This window comes from Ursus arctos, unplaced genomic scaffold, assembly GCF_023065955.2.
Source record: "Ursus arctos isolate Adak ecotype North America unplaced genomic scaffold, UrsArc2.0 scaffold_3, whole genome shotgun sequence".
Taxonomy (NCBI): Eukaryota; Metazoa; Chordata; class Mammalia; order Carnivora; family Ursidae; genus Ursus; species Ursus arctos.
The window spans coordinates 20,816,090-20,838,137 of record NW_026622985.1 but is presented as its reverse complement, the minus strand read 5'-3'; the positions used below and the strand labels follow the sequence as shown (position 1 = coordinate 20,838,137).

Here is a 22,048-nt window from a genome sequence, read left to right as displayed (position 1 = left end):
ACGCAGGCTGTGAAATGTATTAAATGTGACCTGGAGGTAGATGCTACTCACAGTTTGTAAATGAAGAGACTGAGGCTCTGAGCTGTGTGGGAAGAGGGGTAGGCACGAGGCATCCATTTTGCTGGTGCAGATCATAACAGAGGTGAGGTGGTCCCGGAGCCAGAGGGGCGCAGCCACTTCCTGCTCGTGGTCAAGACAGTAGCTCTCTGGCAGCGCTGTTCTGTTACGTGGTCTGGAGAGCCCCAGTGGAGAAACGTGTTTTACCCTAGGAAAGGTTTAGAAAGAGAATCAGCAATAATGAGGCTCTGAATGAGGGCCAGAAGGTCAGTAGATAGCAAGTTGATCTGGTAAGGCAAGTAGACAGCAAGCAGTGAAGAAGATGGTCAGAGTAGGGAAGGGTGTTTTCAAAATGTGGTCTTCAGATATCTTGCATCACAATTAACTGGAAACTTATTTAACATGCAGAGTCCTGTGCCCCACCCAAGACACACATAATCACATTCTCTGTTTAAGAGGCGGCTCCCCCTCACCACCCTGGTGGTTCTGACCCATACTAGTTTGAGAACTTGCATATTATTTGCTGGCTGTGAAGATAATGCTTCAGCAATAGAGCTGGAAATGTCACCTCTGCTAACCACGACGAATGAGAGGAGAGCCAAAGTGATGCATGTGGAGCCTTGATACTGATCTCATCTCCAGACACAGACCTCCAGGGACTTAAGGGAGAACTGAAGACAGAGTTAGCAGGAGGTATGTCAGTTAGGTTGTTTTTAGCTCCAAATATCAGAAAGTCCACTTCAAAGTGTTCAATTAGCGAACATATAGTCTCGACAAACTAAAAGTCCGCAGGAGGGTTAAGTGGCAGGATTGGTGTACACAAGGACCATCTCCAGATCCTCTCTGCTGCCATTCCCCTTAAGGACATGGTCACTGATTTGGGTCATAGCATCTAAGCCAAGAGCCTTAGAGACCCCAGGCAATCTCAAGTGGCACTGGGTGAGAAGCTTCCTTATTTTTAAACTTGAACATTGCCCACTGCATCTTCACAAGTGGGTTTCCCTTTTGGTTCCCAAAAAGGCAGTTTGTAGCTAGACCACACATCTAGTTAGACTACTACATAACCACCATGCCTCCAGCCCTCTTCTCCTCGAACCTCAATTTGGTTCATTAGTTTGGCCTATTTGAAGAAACCAAGAAAACTTACTGAAAAGATGAATCAGAGCAAGTTGAATGTGCTATCAAATCCTGAAGTGATCCTAGTACTCCCACATGCAACATCTGCTAATTTCAAAATGAAGTCACTCTTTCAGGCAGGATCAGTAAGATTGGAGGATTATTAATGAATTCGGTTATTCTGTAGTGTACGCACGATTATTATTTAGAGCACGATTTCTCAGCTCTTCTAGTACAATTTTGTTAATGGAGATATAAACATATCATTTATTTTATAATTTAACAAATATTTACTGAGAAATGAAAGCCAAAGCAAGCAGAAGGAAGGAAACAATAAGGATTAGAGCAGAAATTAATGGAAGAGAGAAGAGACGGGCCATAGAGGACATCAATAAAAAAACTAAAACTTGGTTCCTTGATAAGATAAACATACCTGACAGACATTTAACTAGCAAAAAGGGAGAAAACTCCAATTACTAAAATCAGAATGAAAGAGGAAATTACTACCAACCTTACAGAAATAAAAAGGACTATAAAAGAATGCTATAAGCAACTTAGATGAAATGGACAAATTTCTAGAAAGACATAAACTACTGAAATTGAATCAAAAAGAAATAGAAAGTCTGCATAGACCTATACTAAGTAGGGATTAAATTAGAAATTTGAAAACTACCTATAAAGAAAGTCCTGACCTAGATGGCTTCACTGGTGACTTCTACCAAACATTTAAAGAATAATTACTACCAATTCTTCACAGACTTTTCCAAAAAATAGAAGAGGAAACAACTTTCATCTTATTCTATGAAATTGATACCATTCCAGACAAAAAAAAAAAAAAATCAAAAGAAAACTATAAATCAATTTGTCTTGTAGATAGATACAGATAGATGCAAAACTCAACAAAATACTAGCAAACAGAATCCAGCAATATATAAAAAGCATACATAATGACTGAGATTTATCCCAAGAATGCAAGACTACTTTAACATCTGGAAAACATCAATTAGTGTAAAATACCATCTCAATAGAATAAAGGAGGGGAAAACACATGATCAACTCAATAGACACAGAGAAAACATATGACAAAATTCAATACTACTCATGATTTAAAAAAAAAAACTACATTTAAGAAAAATCAACAAACTAGGAATGTAAGGAAACACCTTAAATCTAATAAAAGCGTATCTATGAAAAAAACCACAACTAGCATCATATTAATGGTGAAAAACTGAATGCTTTCCACCTAAGACCAAGTTCAAAACAAAGATGTCTGTTTTTGATGCCAACATTGTACAGAAGTTGTAGCCAGGGCAATTAGGCAAGAAAAAGAAAAAAAAAGGCATCCGAATTGGAAAAGAAGAAATAAAAGTATCTCTATTTGCAGATGACATGATCTTGTGTACAGGAAATCTTAAGGAATCCACTAAAAATCTACTGGAATTGGTAAACAAGTTCATTCACCAAGGTTATAAGCTATAAGATCAATACATAAAAATCAATTGTATATTATACAGTAGTAATAAACTAAAACTAAAATTAAGAAAATTTCATTTACTACTCAAAAAGAATAAAATATTTAGGTTAGATTTAACAAAAAAGTACAAAACTTATACTCTGAAAACTACAAAACATTGTTGAAAGGAATTAAAAAGATCTAAACAAGTGGAAAGAAATATAATATTGTTAAGATGGCAGCACTTCCCAAATTGATCTATATTTTCAACAAAATTTCTACCAAAATCTCATGTGGCTTCTTTGCAGAAATTGACAAGCTGATCCTAAATTTATATGGCAATTCAAGGGATCCAGATGAGCCAAAACTATCTTGAAAAACAGAAAGTTAGAAGACTCGCACTTCCCAATTTCAAAAATTACTGCAAAGTTATAGTAATTAAGACAGTGTAGTACTGGAATAATGGTAGACATATGGATAAATGGAATAGAATTGAGAATCCAGAAAGAAACCCACCCGGTTACAGTTAATTGATTTTCAACAACGGTGCCAGTGCAATTCAATAGGGAAAGAATAGTGTTTTCAGCAAATGGTACTGAGACAACTGGATATCCTCATGCAAAAGGATGAGATTGGACCCCTACCTCAGAACTATATATTAAAATGAACTAAAAATGGATCAAGACCTAAATATAAGAACTAAAACTATAAAGCTCTTTAAAAAGAACTTAGGCATAAGTCTTTGTCACCTTGGATTAGACAATGGTTTCTTAAATCTAATATAACAAAAGCACAAGCAACAAAAGAGAGATAAATTGGACTGGCTTATTACTGGGCAGGACTTTGGTGGCCTTGAGGATGAGAGTAGCTTTGGAGGAAAGGAAGGGGAGAAAGGTAACAAGAGTTGTATATGGAAATGGCACTGGGCGTACAGAGAATGCAAGAGATATGGCAGGGGATGAATCAGCAAGATTTGGCCAGAGATAAGATCTTTCCTTGCAGTACAAGAAAGAATGAAAAGTCAAATATGCCATATATAATTCCTTAACAAAAATACTTTGTATTCTGATTTGGTTTGCCAAGTGTGCTATCTCTCTAGTGCTGTAGGAAAAAAGTAGTTTCAATAATAAATGTGTACTATAACAAATATATATAAAATCCCAGTTTAGTGTACACACACACACACACACACAGAGAAATAAGTCAGAAAATACACAAAACAAATTTTATAGGGTTTCTTCCTGATTAGGAGATAAAAGATAATTTTGATTTTCTTCCTTATAGTTTTAAATAAGAAAAAAAAATTTTTAGAGAAAACAAATACACACAGTTGTTTAAATTTCATAATATACAATAGAAATAGAAAAAGAATAGCATTTTCCCTCCTATCATCTTCCCTCCCTCATCTCCCTGCCCATATTCCTTCCTTTGCTGAGAAATCACAGGTAGGCCTAAGCTCCTTTCCTCCAGGCTTGGTTCAGGAAAGTTTCACCCTCACACACAAAGTAGGAAGGGTGAAGTCCCACACCTTTCTGAGGAAGGAAGGATTGTGTACGAGTTAAGAGCAATCCCAGAGTTCCTAACCAGGCTCTGCCCCTCACCTGTTAGTGGCCTAGAGCACAAACGTAATCTTCCTAACTGTAGTTTCCTCGGGTGCAAGGGGCTCATTGTACAGGGATCTTTTGATGATAACATAAGCAAATGCCTGTAGATGGGTTAGCATAGTGCACACGGTAAAAGTTGGCTGGTATCACTATTATTAGTTTTATCTGCATGAGATTATGAGTTTGACAGTTTTCAAAGGGCAGCAAAGATCTCTGAATGTTAGAGTACCTGTACTCAGAGACCAACTACCAGAATTTAGAGTTTTAACAATATCCTGTGCCTGACCTTACCTGATCTACACAGAAGACTAATCAAGCCCTTCGAATGTCACTTCCAGGCTGCTCTTCCCCTGACGTTCACATGCCTTTAATCATCCATCACAATAGGAGACTTGATCAAAGTCACTAACAGCTTGGGAGCTGAAATCGCAGGAGAATTACAGCCTCTAAGATGACTTGAGACTTTAAATCTTACTATTTAAAAAACCGCTCAAACTTTAAAAGTTTAAGCAATCCAAAGAAACAAAAAAAAGGAAATGTGATTTCTTAATATTAGCAAGGGAGCTCAGAAAACCACAGCCTGTAGACCCATAAAACTTGTGCCAAAGGAGACAGGGGCTCCCCATCAAAATGACAAATGCAGGGTAGACTGAAGCATGACCAGAAGTCATCTTAGGAATGAGCAAGTCCCACTCTTTCATTTTACAGAAAGGTCGGGAACAAATTCAGCCCCTGACCCCTGTTCCTTTCTGCACATGGCTTCCCTCCCACAGCTGTCCTGCACTGATGAGCTGCCCCAGGGTTGCACTGTGGTCAGACCTCAACCACACAGCCTCCTCTCAGGGACTCCCGGCTTCCCAGACTCCTAAGGACCGAAGTTGCCAGAACAGCAAGCCTTCCAGGTTTTCCCAGTTTTTTAACCAGGCCCATTAAATGAAAAGTAGAGGAACAATTCCTACAGAAAGGGTCAAGGACAGAGAAGAAGCTAGAGCTTCCCTGACCAAAACTCTGCCCAGAACAAAGCTCTGCTCTCCATTCAAAGGCCTCCACTAAGTGGTCCCAAATCACTCTTCTCATCCTACTCCAAGGGATTCTTTTTCTGAAAGACTATTACTAGAGTCTCCCAGATACATTTTATCCCCATTCTCCACCCCCTCCACTCCTCACAAGTGCCATTGTCCTGCCCATTTCCATCTATCGAAATCCTGTTATCCTTGAAAACCCAGCTCAAATCACGGCTCTCTGTGAATTCATCCCAGATCAGCCCGAACAGGAAGTGGTGGCTCTCCTTTGAAACGGAAAGAGAGTCACTGGTTAAACAGCTTCTAGAACTATCTAATGAGGAATCCGTTTGACAAGAGATTCATTGTTAAATACTGAAGGAGACTGTGAAGCCCCTGAAGAACAGGAGCTGTGTTATTGTGTTAATATCCCCACTCAGCACAGAGCACAGAGAAGGGGTTTCATAATGAACAACTGAATAAATGAATGAACAAAGAAAAAAAATCAGACCTTCATATTTCTCAAGAGACTATCAACCCTTTAAAAAACAGCTCTCCTCTTAATGACAATTTTAACCCAGGTGCAGCTCAGACCATATACTTATGGACCCACAGAAGACCATCAAAATGTGAAACACATTTGCCTTTGACATGAAGTACAACTAATCTTATTATTTTTGTTTTTCCCCTTCCTTTTCAGTAATGAAATAAATCCCAATCCCAGCAAATGGCAAATCTCTATTCTTAAAGTGCATTTGGATTTTACTAATTTACTTTGCTTATGCATAATTCAAAGGGGGATTTTTATTTCAGTGCTTTATTTGTGCCTTCTAGTTATTATTCCTTCTGGAAACAGCCCTTCACATATATTAGGTCTAAAGCTCTACTAAAGGTTTTTGGGGTCTCTCTGTGTGTTTTTAACTTCATTTTCTTAAGCTTGCAAAGTGGAAGCATCAGTTTGGGTGATTGCTTTGTGGTAGTGTTCAATTTCTAAGACATCAAGCACCCTAGTGAGGAGTGAGGGGAGGATGAGGGATGAAATGTTGAAATACCAGAATACAGGCTTATGGTTTCTCGGAAAAGATCTTTTTTGAGCCAAAAGTCTCTAATTGCAGAGAAAATGGCCTTATGCAGAGTTTAACAGGCACCTTGTCTTAAATGCCAGGAACTATATTCCCAGTGCCTGAAAAAGCATGATTTTTTTAAGAAAGAACGAAAGAAATTCATCTTACCCCAGCACTGTGATGTTGGGCACTCTCTATGCTGTGGGGGAAACTGTAACGAAAATCTCAGTGACTTAAGAGATAAGCATTGAAATCTCCCAAGAGAGGCAGGCTAAGAACAGAGCTGCCCCATCCGTCTTAACTCCCCAGGCTGCCACCTATCAAGTTGGGTGTAATTACGTGCTGCCAGTTTCCTGCACCTCTGTGGGAGAAGAGATAACCCATAAGGAGCTTAGATAAGGTTGATTTTAAAAACAGTATTTAATTGCATGCCCTAGGGCATCAGAAATGGTTTATGAACGGAGGGGAGAGGAGATGGGAGAAAAGAGGCTGATGGTCAGACACGGAGCGTGGACAATCTACTGGGTAGCATGGCTCCTTGTGAAGAGCCTCCCAAGCCGTCAGGCAACCTGACAATGCCACTCTGGGTGTCCTCCCATGCTGCCTTCCCCAACAGCACCCATCTGGTCACCTTTTCACTTAAGCCCTTATCTCTAGCTTTCTAGAGCTTAGTATAGACGTGCCCTTGACAGATATCCGGGAGTCAGACTTCTTTGTGGTAAACAGCAGGAAGTCATGGACACCAAAGAGAGCTATAATGAGAATCTTCAGGAAGGTGGGAAGCAGGCTCCATGAGCAGGTGGGGACAAAGGGCAAATATACAGCAAGAACACACCCAGACTATAGTCCCAGAACTGTCTTGCCAGAACCGTGCCCTGGGGTGCTGAATGATATTTCTCCAGGCTCACCTCTACTGCTGAGGCCAGCCTGGAAAGTTCTACCTCTCCCTGTGTCTTTGTGTCTATGGCTCTGCTTGGCTAGGCCCAGGCACATGCCCATGTCCTGGCTGCCCAGGAGTCTTTGTGGCAGGTGGCTGGCCCCTGTGGCCTCCACCTAACTTGGGGTTGTTCCCCAACAGGAAGGGTATTTGGATATTAGGCAGCCAAACAACAATCTCAGGAACCACTTTGCAAGGTCCAGGAGCCGAAAGTCTAAGGACTTGTGCACCAGTTCAAAGCCTGACACAGTTACTCAGACCTAATCTCCTTCCAGAGGAGCCTGCCCCAGCGCTCATGACCTCTGGCTGGACCACAGCACTATCGACTTAAGGGGGATTGGAGACCATCTGGCCCAACAGCCAACACAAGGAAATTGAAGCTTCCAGAGATCAAGCCCCTGCTTAAAATCCTCTGACCTGAAAGGCAGAATCTGAATTCACTGCATCTCAATGGAATTGTGCAACTTCTAGCTTGAACTTGGTCATTGGCTATGAATCAGTCTGAACTTGAATGCATTAAAACATAATGGTTTTACTATCCTTGAAATAGAAACCCAATCTCCCTCCTGACATTTTCCATCTACCATTTTCCTTGCTGAGTTTTTTCTTAGCATTCTGCTAGGAAAGTCTCTTGTTGAAACAGTTCTGCCTGTAATATTCCTGAAGAATATGCCATAATTGCCTGGGGTGAACTGATTAATATTACCCTGAATCTGGAGCTCTTCTGCGACTGCTTCTGGGGAAAAAAAGAAGGAAGGAAGGAAGGAAGGAAGGAAGGAAGGAAGGAAGGAAGGAAGGGAGGGAAAGAGAGAGAGGGAGGGAGGGAGAAAGAGAGAGAAAGAGAAAGAGAGAAAGAGAGAGAGAAAGAAAGAGAAAGAAAGAAAGAAAGAAAGAAAGAAAGAAAGAAAGAAAGAAAGAAAAGAAAGAAAAGAAAGAAAGAAAGAAAGAAAGAAAGAAAGAAAGAAAGAAAGAAAGAAAGAGAAAGAGAGAAAGAAAGAAAGAAAGAAAGAAAGAAAGAAAGAAATCTGGTATTATCCCAAGGATTTGTTAGGAACAAATGTTCAAAAAGGTAGGAGTAAGACAAAATGACATTTCCATTTACAAATCCTTTGAACATTGTAAGACCCAGATGGTCCTCCTGGTGATGTCTGTCGTGATTTGCCTAATGATTGAGCCCTTATTTTATTTAATTAATTCAAGAAACATAAACTAGCCTCATTTCATTAGTGCTTGAAATGCCATTAAGATTTGGGCATACGGTGGTGAATGGTTGTATTTGTGTTGTATAAAGTGGAACCTCTATTTGAATTGTGACTAACGCTCTCAAACTAGTCATCTAACGTCTTTAAGTATCAGTGGGAAGGGGGAGACAAAAAGGATGTTAAAATGAGCTCATCAGACAGAAGGATGTACCATTTCTGATCGATTTCCAGACTTTCTCACATTTAATATCTCCCTCAATGGCAGTGCCTTTTCTTTCCTAGCAATACACAAAATAATGACGTACTTTAAAATACATGGTTTCTTAGATTCAATAAAACACTATCTGGCAAACTACCTGTTCAAATGAAATTATTGAGTGATTTATGATTTGGGGGAAAAACAGAATGTAGCCATTTCCTTATAGTAACATTAAATAAGATTATCCATAATGTCTATGACACAATGACAATTCCAAGGATTATACTTTCCTTTGCTTCAGTCCACTGTGGCCCACCTTCCATTTACTTTCTGGTAAGACCAGATGCTCTGAGACTTCCAAGATCTTCAACATGTCTTGCTCTGTTAGAGAAACAGACTGATTTGGTAACAACGACTTTGTCAAATATGGCCTTATTAACCAGAGAAAAGTAAGATATGAAAGCTGATCTAGTTATAGATGAACATACAAAAAAGCGAGGCCCTAACTTCTACTGTAGGATCCGTAGACTTAGTAGGGGTTTTTCTCCCCCCCCCACTTCTTTCTCCTTTTATTTAAAAGAAAAAAAAAAAAACACTCTGATACATTTCAATTTCAACATTAATGATGATGATCTTCCCTGCTATGAGCACTTCCTATGAGTAAACACACTCAAGCCTCCCAAGGTGATAAAAGTCATTCCTAGGACCCAAAAGATGAACTCCAAGTCATTTTCAGCTCCTGTGTTATCACTGACACAGGATAAAGACAATTCGCAACTGGTTCAGAGATGAGCAACAAATGGTTGTTAGTTTTACTAAGAGGTTCAATGGGGAACTTGAAGAATGGGGTTTTGAGTCTGACAGAAATGACTGGGAGGGGAGTACTGTGTGTAACATGATTTAGCATGTTACAATGATTTTTGTTATTTATTGAGCAATTTCTATTGCCAACATTTCACCCCCATTTTATTTCTGGTAACCGAATAAACTACCTGCTTCTACATGTGAAGAAATCAAGCCTCAGAAAGGAGAAGCGCTTTCCCCAGATCTCACCATTGCTGGGTGAGAGCCAGACTCACACTAGGTCCGCCTCCTGGGCCCGTTCACACTCTTTTTTTTTTTTTTTTTAATAATTTTTTATTATGTTAGTCACCATACAGTACAACCCTAGTTTTTGATGTAAAGTTCCATGATTCATTACTTGCATATAACACCCAGTGCACCATGTAACACGTGCCGTTCACACTCTTAACTGCAGGCTGATGCTACTGGTGGATGCTCACGGCTCTTTGTAGGCTTCAAGTTGTAACTTTGTTCTTGAACACGTGGACTATGAGTGAGAAAGAGTGGTTCCCGTGCTCTGGGTCTGAGATTTGAGTGCTACCACACTGCCCTGTTCTCAAGGAGCACTCTTCATCCACAGGGGTCTCTCTGTGTGTTGGGCAGACGCTATTCAAACTTGACACCTGAGATTATAGGTGCTCAGCAGAGATAAGCCAGGGTCCTGCTGGCATGTGGTGCATGTAGGCTACGTAAATGCTTGAGAAGGAGGCTCAGGAGTGAAGAGTCTGCTTCTCAGGCAGTTTGCCTGTGGCGGCCCTCGCCACACACACACTTATAGGGATATGCTCCTATCCTCCATCTCGCCCCTCACTCCCAGAGGTTGGAGGAAAATTCTCTTTTTTTTTACCTAGTCTGAAAGCTTGGGAACTACAGATCTGAACTTAAGCTCCAGAGTCCCCAGTGGGTCTGTCCTAAGAGGCCGGATAATGCTCGTGCAGACGGGACTCCTGCAGTCCTAATGGTACAGCAAAGGGCCCTAAGGCGGGTACACATGCCAGACCCCACTGGGATCCTTCCCGCAGAGTCAAGGCAGAATCAGAGTTTCCAGAATGGGGTTCAAGCCAAGGAGTTTTGTGGGTATCAGTCAGTTTCATTCCGTAGGTATATGTTGCTTAAACATAATTTGGTGTATGCCAAGAACTTTCACAATTTTGCATGGATGGAATTTTTAAAGTTATATTATGAAAGTGGTATGTGTTTACTGCAGAAAATTTGAACAGTAGAGAAGTGTGGACAAAGGAGAATTATGATCACACATATTCTCACCTCCAGAGACAACTTCTGCTGTTCCGAGTGTTTCTCTCCTGCAGCCCACCCATTAAAGGGCTTACAAGTGATTCTTGTCCTTCAATGAACCATGAGCATTAGCTGGATCTACAGAAGAGCAAGGGCTTTATATTTAATTCCAAATGCAAATTTGCTAGAATATTCTAGAGCATAATAACCACCTGGCATGTTGCCTTTTCATTTTGATAGTACTGATCTAAATATAGTATGGAGGTGCTAAGCTGCATTCTGAAACTATGCCTAAAATGACACTATTTAGAGATCTTATTTTTCTGAGTAAACAGATTCAGACTCTACGTTTTCATTCAGTCCTTCTGGACAAAAGGGAAAAACACAAGAATGAGTTCCAAAGTGGATTAGCGGAAAGAGCTTTTTACTAGAGGCTGCTACTTCAGGGAGAAGAGAGTATGTCTTGCATAACATTTCCGGTGCAGTGACTAAATCCTTCACCTGTGTGTTCACTCTCCTTCGCAGTCCCAGGGAGGCTGGAGGTGATGACTCAACTAAATGTTAAATTTCATGAGGACTCCATATCAAGAGATCATCCTCTTTGCTTTTTATTGATTTGTAGTCTTTTTCTATCAACCCTGACTCTACATCTCTGTCACACATCAGGGTTAAAGAAAAGATCCAGGCAGAAGAGAGTTAGATAGATCTGAAAGGAAGCATGAAGGTGTTGGCAGGAATTGGAATCACTGACTCTGGGTACAGTGGACTCTATTCTTGACATAACAAAGTTGATAAAAGGCTTCAGAGCAAAGATGGAATTTAAAGCATGTACATGAAATACCTGAAAAGCAATAGGAAAGGATGAAACTGTTCCTAAGAAGAGAATCAGGGACTCAGAAGAAAATGCCAAACTCCCAGCAATGCTGCAACAGCCACATGGTTGGATTTCTTTTTAAAATCATAAACACATGACAGAGTTTGCTTCACTTCATGACACTTCGAGAGTGCAGACTGTGGTCTGCTCAGCACCCCCCACTGTTTCCTGAGCTGCCCCTCATTCTAGGTGGTTCTGATGGGACTGCCAGTAGCAATTCATCTGCCACCCCCTGCCAAAGGAGTGGCCACATAACCCAGTCTGGCCAAAGTTGGTTCTCCATGGCCCTAAGGTCATCGGTTCAAAGGATGGTCATGTGACCCAGGTACAGCCAAAGAAAGAAAGGGATTGGGCCTGTGGCTGCTGGAAGACAGTGCATCTTCGTTTCTATCTCTGGGCTCATGATTGATCTCAAAGGTCCATAAATGCTTAGAGCTTCTGGGGGTTATTTTGTGGTTGATCAGAGAACAAAGCAAACAGGAAAGCGGAAGGGAATAGGCAGAAAACGGGAAGGAATAGAAGGAAAGAGAAAATACAGTGAAGCCATGAAGACCCCGAACACCCAGACCCAGCTGTGTCGGAGCCAGCACTAGCTCAGCTTGGCTTCCCAGATACATGAGTCAATAAATGCTCTATTGTGCTTAAGCTAATTTGATGGAGGTTTCTGTCGCTTGCAAACAAAGACCTAGAAAATCTTCTCTCATTGTGTAAATGTGGAGAAACTAAGTTCCAGTGAGGTGCTGGCCAAGATTAGATAATAAGATGAGGGAAAGTTCTGGTTCTCCTCATAGTGTATTGCCAATAGACTAACCAGCATACTGACAATAACCATGAAATCACAGAACTTAAGGCTCCTTTTCCGCACGTTGAAGTGTGATCCGTTAGTCTGTTTGAGCATCGTGAACAGCATCAACCTGTCACAGCATTTTGACTTCTGGACTCCAAAAGGACCCTAGGCTCTCAAAATGTCTTCCTTTCAAGCCTACCATGGTGTCTTAATTTTTCCCACCAGTTTCTTCTTTCTAAGGAAAAAGAGACAGAATTTATTTTTAGTATTATCTAAACGATTCCATAGGCAGGAAGTATAACTGGGCCTTGCAAATGTCTATACAACAACTGGAAAATGAGAAATCTATGCTACTCTCTGTGTCTCTCGGGAGCCAAACAGATTCTTAACTTTTCTTTTCTTCTTCTTCTTCTTCCTTCTTTTCTCTGTTTATGGGTCTTCTCATCTTTGTACCCATGCTCTCCCCAGCACGCGGGTTACCCAACTTTCAGGTTCAAGCATCCAACAATAACCACTTCAGTATATTTACATCACTGGTCTCAGACTTTCTGGTCTCAGAACTCCTTTGCACTCTTAAAAATTATTGAACCCAAAGGTCTTTTGTTTACATGAGTTAGATCTATTGATATTTACCATGTGTGAAATTTAAAATAAAAAATTTTTAAATATTTGTTAATTTGTTTAAAAATAGTGATCATAAACCAATTATAAGTTAACCTAAATGTTTTTATAAAAACTATATTTTCCAAAACAAACAAAAGAACTTAAAGAGTAGAATTGTTTTAAATCTTTGCAAATCTCTTTAATATCCAGCTTACTACAAGATGTCTGGGATTTCTGCTTCCAAACAAGATGGAGTAACAGGAATCAGGTTTACTCTCTTGCTTGAAACATCTAAAAAACTTGACAAAATATATACAACAGTAATTCTCGAGACATTTGGCAATGAAAGACAGTGATCTCTGAGAGATGGAAAATAAATGAGATGAACCCTAAATTGCTCAAGCCTTGAGAGAGTTCCCAGGGGGCAGTGCCAGGAGGGGAAGCCAGTAAAGTTCTATGGTCTTCCTGAATTGAGATGGAGCTGGAGTATGGGTAAGTCAAATTGAATAGAGTATGCAGGGCAGGATACCAAAAGAGAGAGCTACATAAAGAGAAAATTCCAGAGGTCTCAGAGAACTCAGGTAAGAACTGATCAGAGAATCCATGCAAGAAAACTACCTGAAGGTAATGAAAGAATCACCTGAAAAGATTGGGAAGTGCACGCAAGATTGAAAATAGTGTCTATTCCCACAAGCCAGAGTGGAAAACTTCATAATTCATGAGGCATCAAAGCACAGTACTCAGAAGAGTATGCCCCAGTTATGGGGAAAAATTAATCTGAAACTAATCATAAACACTGTTCTGGTCCTGCCTTTAAAAGCTTAAAAGTGGTATGCCTGGGTGGCTCAGTCAGTTAAGTGTCTGCCTTCAGTTCGGGTCATGATCCCAGGGTCCTGGGATCAAGCACTGCATCGGGCTCCTTGCTCAGCTGGGGAGCCTGCTTCTCTCTCTGCCTGCCGTTCCCCCTGCTTGTGTGTTCTCTCTCTCTGACAAATAAATAAACAACATCTTTAAAAAATAAAAAGATGCTACTCTTCTTTAAAAAAAATAAAAATTTAAAAAAGAAATAAAAGCTTAAAAAGAAAGACCCAAAAGAACCAAACTGTTACCAAGTAACTTATTCACTTCCCAGAACAAAGTTCAAGGATATTTATAGGAATAGAAAAATATACAGCACCCAATAAGGTAAAATACACAATGTCTGGAATCTAATAAATAATTACTAGGGATTCAAAGAAGCAGGAAAATATAACCACAAATTAGAAAAATCAATCAACTGAAACTGAACTAGAAATGATACCAATAATAGAACTAGTAGAAAAGAAATTAAAATAGTTATCCTGACTATATTCCATATGTTTAAAGAATAAGGTGAAAGAATGAACAGGTTAAATAGAGACATGGATTCATAAAGACCCACCTTGAAATTCTGGATGGAAAACTACACTGTCTCTGATGTAAAATACATTGGGGATTAATGGAAGAGTAGACACTGAAGAAGAAAAGATTACTACACATGAAGATACCACAGTTGAAAGCACAGAAAATGAAACACAGAGAAACAAAAGGCTGAAAAAAAAAAAAAAAAAGGAACACAGCAGGGAAGGTTTTGAGCAGCTTAATATTCATGTTTTGGGATACCCTGAAAGAGGTGAAGAGAGAAAAAAAATTGAAGAAATAATTGCCAAGATTTCAGGAAACCAAATTTGATAAAAATCTATAAACCCACAGATCAAAGAATCTCAATGAATTCTAAGCACAGGAAATATGAAGAAAACTACATCAAATCACCTCATAACCAAATTGCCTAAAACTAGTTGTAAAGAGGGAAATCTTAAAAGCAACCAGAAAAAAAAAAAAAAGACACATAATATATACAGAAAAAGAGATAAGGATGAAGGTAGATTTTGTCATGAATACAATGCAAGGCAGAGGACAAATGGAACTGGAAAAAAAAACATCTCAGCCTACAAGCCTTTATTCCATGAAAATATCTTTTAAAAACAAAGGTGAAATAAAGACTTTTTCAGACATACAAAAACTAAAAGGAAAAAAAAAGCTAAAAGAATTTATCACCAACAGGTCTACACAAAAAGAAATGTTAAAGGAAGTCCTTCGAGCAAAAGGAAAAAATCAATAGACAGAAATCTTCATCTACCCAAAGGGATAAAGCAGACCAGAACTTGTAATTATGTCAATAATTATAAAGATTTCTTCGTATTGTTTAAATATCTTTAAATCGTAACCAATTATTCAAAGTAAAAACAATTACAATACATTGTGGAATTTATAACACATGTAGAAGCAAAAGATAAGAATAGCACAAAATCTCAAAGGGAAGAAATAGAAGTATATTAGTATAAAGTTCTTTTACTATATGGGAAATATATAACATCAATTCAAAGTAGAACATAGTAAGCTCAAAACGAACCCTAAAGCAACCAATGAGACCAAACCAAACCAACCCCTACAGCCAACAAGCCAACAAAAATGATAAAAAGGAATAGTTAAAAAATTCCCAATCTAAAAGCAAGCAGAAAAAAAGATAAAAGAGGAGAAAGAACTGATGAGACAAACAGAAAACAAATACCAACATGGTAGACTTAAACCCAAGTATATCAATAATCACATTTTATGTAAATAGTCTAAACATCCCAATTAAAAGACAGAGATTAGAAGATGGACAGAAAACACCCAACTATATTCTGGCTACAAAAAACTCACTTTAAATACAAAGACACGGGGCGCCTGGGTGGCGCAGTCAGTCGTTGAGCGTCTGCCTTCGGCTCAGGGCGTGATCCCGGCATTCTGGGATTGAGCCCCACATCAGGCTCCTCGGCTGGGAGCCTGCTTCTTCCTCTCCCACTCCCCCTGCTTGTGTTCCCTCTCTTGCTGGCTGTCTCTATCTCTGTCGAATAAATAAATAAAATCTTTTTAATAAATAAATAAATAAATAAATACAAAGACACAATTTGGCTAACAGTGCTAGGATGGAAAATATATATCATGCTGACACTAATCAAAAGAAAGCTGAGTGGCTACATTAATATTAGACAAAGTAGATTTCAGAACAGAGTATATTACCAGGGATAAAGATGGCCATTTCATAATGATAAATCCATAAATTTATCAAGAGTTCATAATAATGCTAAACATGTAGGCATCTAATAAGAAGACTTCAAAATAACTGAGGCAAAAACAGACAGAACTAAAAAGAGAAATAGCTAAATCAATAATTATAGTTGGAGATTTCATACCTCTTCCTCAATAACAGATAGAAAAAGTAGCCAGATAATTCATAAGTGTATAGAAAACGTGAACAACACTACTGACCAGTTTGACCTGATTGAAATTTGTCATATACTCCAACAACAGCAGAATACACATTCTTTTCAAGTATACATAAATCATTTATCAAGGTCAGCCACATTCATGGTTGTAAAACAAGTTTCAATAAATAAAAGGATCCAAATCATACAAAGCATGTTCTCTGACCACGATGGAATTAAAATCAAAAACAGAAAGATTATCTGCACCCTTAGAGGCTTGAGGGGAAAAAAGCAGAATGGAATTAAAGATCAAAATATTTATCAATGAAACAGAACACAAACAAAAAAATAAAGTCAATAAAATAAAAAATTGATTCTTAGAGTATTAGAATAAAATTTATAAACCTCTAGCTAGACTAATCAGGGGGAAAGGAATATATAAATTTCAAATAGGAATGAGGGAGGTGATATCACTACAAATTCCATAGATATTTGAAAAATAAGGGGAATAATGAATAAATTTATGCCAATAAATCAAACAACTCAGATGAAATAAACAAATTCCATAAAGGCACGAAGTACTACAACTCATGGAAAATTCCTTGAAAGACACAAGCTACTAAAGATCACCCCTACTAAAGAAATTGAATTTGTAATTTAAAATCTACAAAGAAGAATCAGAGCCCAGATGGCTTCACTGAGGAGTTCTGCCAAATCTTCAAGGAAGAAATAATACAATTCCACACAGGGCTCCTCTAGAAAAAAAAGTGAAGAGGAGGAAATACTTCCCAACTTATTTTATGAGACCAGCATGACAAAACCAGACAAGATATGAGAAAAGAAAAACCATGATCCAATATTTCTCATGAACGTAGATACAGAAATTTTTGACAAAATGTTAGCAAATTGAGTCTATCAACATAAACAAAAGAGACAAAAGATACAAACAAATCGGACAGTTTAGAATGAATAAATTCCTACGAACATACACCTTACCAAAACTAAAGCAGGAAGAAATAGAAATTTTGAACAGACTGGTAATCAGTGATGAAATTGAATCAGTAATCAAAAAACTCCCCAAAAACAAATGTCCAGGACCGGATGGCTTCACAGGTGAATTCTACCAAATATTTAAAGAAGTGCTTATATCTATTTCTTCTCAAACTATTCCAAAAAATAGAAGAGGAAGGAAAACTTCCAAATTCATTCTATGAAGCTAGCATTACCCTGACACCAAAACCAGATAAAAACACTACAAAAGAGACAACTACAGACCAATATCTCTCATGAATATAGATGCAAAAATTCTCAACAAAATATTATCAAACCAAATACAACAATACATTAAAAAAATATCCTACATCACAATCAAGTGGGATTTACTCCCAGATGCAAGGGTGGTTCAGTATTCATAAAATGTAGTATGTCACATCAATAAAAGAAAGGATAAAAACTATATAATCATTTCAATAGATGCAGAAAATGCATTTGACAAAGTATAACATCCATCCATTCATGATGAACACCTCTGCAAAGCAGGTCTAGAGAGAATATATCTCAGCATAATAAAGGCCTTATATGAAAAACCCACAGCCAACATTATACTCAATTGTGAAAAACTGAGAGCTTTTCCCCTAAGGTCAATAAAAAGACAAGGATGTCTACTCTCACCACTTTTATTCAATATAGTGTTGGAAGTTAGCCACCCACAGCAATTAGAAAACAAAAAGAAATAAAAGGCATCCAAATTGGTAAGGAAGATGTAGAACTCTCACTATTTGCAGATGACATGATACTGTATATAGAAAACCCTAAAGACTCCACCAAAAAAACTATTAGAACTGATAAATTTAGTAAAGTCACAGGATACAAAATCAATGCACAGAAATCTGTTGCATTCCCATACACTAATAATAAAGCAGCAGAAAGAGAAATTAAGAAAACAATCCCATTTACAATTGTACCAAAAATAATAAAATATCTAGGAATAAACTTAACCAAAAAGGTAAAAGAATTGTACTCTGAAAACTATAAAACTCTGATGAAAGATATTCAAGACAACACCAAAAAAATGGAAAGACAGTCCATTCTCATGAATTCAAAGAACAAATATTGTTAAAATGTCTATACTACACAAAGCTATCTACAGATTTAATGCCATCCCTATTAAAATACCAACAGCATTTTCCACAGAACTAGAACAACCCTGTAATTTGTATGGAACCACAGAAGACGCAGAATTGCCAAAGCAATCTTGAACAAGAAAAACAAAACTGGAGATATCACAGTTCCAGATTTCAGGTTATATTACAAAGTGGTAGTAATTAAAACAGTATGATACTGGCATAAATAGAGACACATAGAGCAATGGAATAGAACAGAAAACATAGAAATAAACCCACAATTATACGATCAATCAATCTTCAACAAAGCAGGAAAGAATAGCCAATGGGAAAGATCAAACAAATGGTGTTGGGAAAACTGGGCAGCCACATGCAAAAGAATGAAACTGCATCACTTATGGACCTGAAACCATAAAAATCCTTGAATAGAGCACAGGCAATAATGTCTCTGGTATCTGCCATGGAAACCTTTTTCTAGATGTCTCCTGAGGCAAGGGAATAAAAGCAAAAATAAACCACTGAGACTACATCAAAATAAAAAGCTTCTGCACAGCAAAGGCAACGTACGGAATGGGAGAAGATATCTGAAAACGACATATCCGATAAAGGGTTAGTATTCAAAATATACAGACTCAACCAAAAAACAAATAATTCAATTAAAAAATGTGCAGAAGACAGGAACAGACATTTCTCCAAAGGAGACATACAGATGACCAACAGACACATGGAAAGACGCTCAACATCACTTATCATTAGGGAAATGCAAATCAAAACTACAATGAGATATCCCCTCACACCTGTTAGAATGGCTAAAATCACAAGAAACAGCAAGCGTTGGTGAGGATGTGGAGAAAAAGGAACCCTCTTACACTGGTGGGAATGCAAACTGGTGCAGCCACTCTGGAAAACAGTATGGAGGTTTCTCAAAAAGTTAAAAACAGAATACCCTATGACCCAGCAATTGCACTGCTAGGTATGTATCTAAAGGAGTACAATAATACTGATTTGAAGGGGCACATGCACCCCAATGTTGATAGCAGCATTATCAACAATAGCCAAAATATGGAAAGAGCCCAAATGTCCATCAACTGATGAATGGATAAAGATGATGTGGTGTGCGTATACACACACACACACACACACACACGCACACACACTGGAATACTCCTCACCCATCAAAAAGAATGAAATTTTGCCATTTGCAACAACTAGATGGAACTAGAGTGGATGGAACTAGAGTGTATAATGCTAAGTGAAATAAGTCCATAAGAGAAAGACAAGTACCATGATTTAACTCATATGTGGAATTTAAGAAACAAAACAGATGAACATAGGGGAAAGAAAGGAAAAATAAAATAAGATAAAAACAGACAGGGAGACAAACCATAAAAGACTCTTAACTATAGGAAACAGGTTGCTGGAGGGGAGGTGGAGTGGGGAATGGGGTAATTAACTGGGTGATGAGCATTAAGGAGGGCACTTGTGATAAGCATAGGGTGTTATATGTAAGTGATAAGTCACTCAATTCTACTCCCGAAACCAAGGCTACACTATGTTAACTTGAATTTAAATAAAATCTTGGAAGAAAAAAAAGAAAGAAAGAAAACAGCTCAGCACAGGTATGTTGATGGAAAAGAGATATATTTTATTACACTTCTCATAATTGTAGATATTCTCCTTTGCTACTGTACCCAAGCTTGATATGTTATCTTCTTTTTAAAAAATGATTTTATTTATTTATTTTAGAGACAGAGAGAGAGCATGCACACACGAGTGGGGGGGAGGAGCAGAGGGAGAGGGAGAGAATCCCAAGCAGACTCCCTGCTGAGCATGGAGCCTTATTCAGGGCTCAAACCCACAACCCGGAGATCATGACTTGAGCCGAAATCAAGAGTCACCACTAAACGGCAGAACCACCCAGTCACCCCTTGGCATGTTATTTTCTTAAAGGTAAATCACAGGGTGCAATCTGAAACCATACCATGCACATTTTATACTGTTACACTGAAATCCATTGGTCCATAATACACTTTTATGGATCTCTTACCTATACATGATTTTAACCTTGGAGACCCCTGAGAGAATCTTGGGAACCCCTAGAGCTCCCTGAACCATACTTTGACAACGACTGATTTAAATTATTCAAAAAAAATTTTTTAAGACTTAAATTACCAACTAAGATGTGGGCAATTCTTGCAGCTGAGCCCACCATAAAGGATCTGTGACAAAGTGAGGAAAGCAGAGTTCATGCTGATATAAAGACTAGCTTTGGTAGGTAGTCTGGATTAGTTCAATTTCAGCAACAAACTGCTACTCTGTCCTCTTTAAATATCTTCTTGAAACAAAGTTCCTAAGAGACTTGCAGCAGCTGTGTACCACTGATGAGCACCCAGGGGAACACACAGGGGCTAAATGTCACTGCCACTACTCAACTGGCATACACTGTCTGAACGTATCGTTTATCTCTAAGTCCTTGAAGCAGGAAGAGTAATCACTTGGGTGTGCTGTCAGCATGTATCAAGGATCAGGGTCTCTGAGCAGAAGTGAACACAATAACACAAGAACACAATAAACAAACAAATAAATAACCGAAAACAGTGATACATTATTTAGGGCACAAAACTTTAAGTTGTCAGCATAGTAGATAACATTTGCTTAGTCTCTTTGTTCATGTACCTACTGACAATGTCTTCATCACTGTCTAAATTCTTTTGATAAGGTAGACCAATGTTTTAATAATGACAATTCTTGCTCCCCAAGAACAATTTGGTAAGGAGTAAAAAAATCCTCCTCCTCTCAGAATCTCTAGGAGTGAAACGAAGACATCAGTATCTGTGCGTGTGTGCGTGTCCAGGCCACTCTAACAGGCAGCCAGCATTGAGTCCATTATGAAGACATCACATTCTTAGTAAACCTTTTGGTCTCCCTCTGCTGCTCCCCCTTTATCCTACCCTCAGTGAACACCTATGTTCAAAGACCTACATAATTTTTTGGGATACATAAAAATGGTAAGACATAGACTTCGTTTTGAAGAGCATCTTATAACCTAGCTACATAGATGTTATTTACCATTATGGAGGCAGAAGTAGGCTGGTTTACAGTATATGCCTACCTAACCTTTTAATACGATGTGATGCTTAAAGAGGATCGAAAAATTAAGTTGTAAACAGAAGATTCAACTACACAATGCACAAAGAACCAAGTGCAGAGGTTTTGTCACCCTCTAGCAAAGTTGTACCCACTGTCTAATACCCAGTAGGGACTGGAGCAAGAGGAGGGAAGAATGACATGGAAATCAGTCAAGGATGCTGTGTCCCAATCCTGTAATTCACCTATTTAGAATGGGACAAGTCCACAGAAAATAAGAAAGAAGGGCACCTGGGTGGCTCAGTTGGTTAAGCATCAGCCTTCAGCTCAGGTCCTGATCCCGGGGTCCTGATCCCAGGGTCCTGGGATCAAGTCCTGCATCGGGCTCCCTGCTCAATGAGGAGTCTGTTTCTCCCTTTGCCCCTCCTCTGCTCTCTCTTGTGTGCAAAAATAAATGAATACAATCTTAAAAACAAAAAGAAATTAAGAAAGGAGTGGCTACCAAGAGCTACATTCTAGATATGGGTGGAAAATAAACAGGAGAAGAAACTTTTGTTCCCAGAGTTTTAAAATAAAACTACTAATAAAATGTG

The 22,048-nt window shown here is 38.6% G+C and overlaps 1 long non-coding RNA gene across 2 annotated transcripts in view; it reads right to left on the bottom strand.

The window, feature by feature from the left end:
• Positions 1–22,048, bottom strand: part of LOC123001314 (uncharacterized) — a 62,772-nt gene that overhangs the window by 25,532 nt on the left and 15,192 nt on the right. The window contains exons 3-6 of one of the 2 annotated variants that reach the window (XR_008956461.1): positions 15,701–15,884; positions 10,743–12,608; positions 4,522–9,014; positions 52–265 (exon numbers count right to left, since the gene is read on the bottom strand). This is a non-coding gene — a long non-coding RNA (uncharacterized LOC123001314). Of the gene's footprint in view, positions 1–51; positions 266–4,521; positions 9,015–10,742; positions 15,885–22,048 lie in introns of both variants that reach the window. The other variant, XR_008956460.1, reaches the window with a different exon arrangement.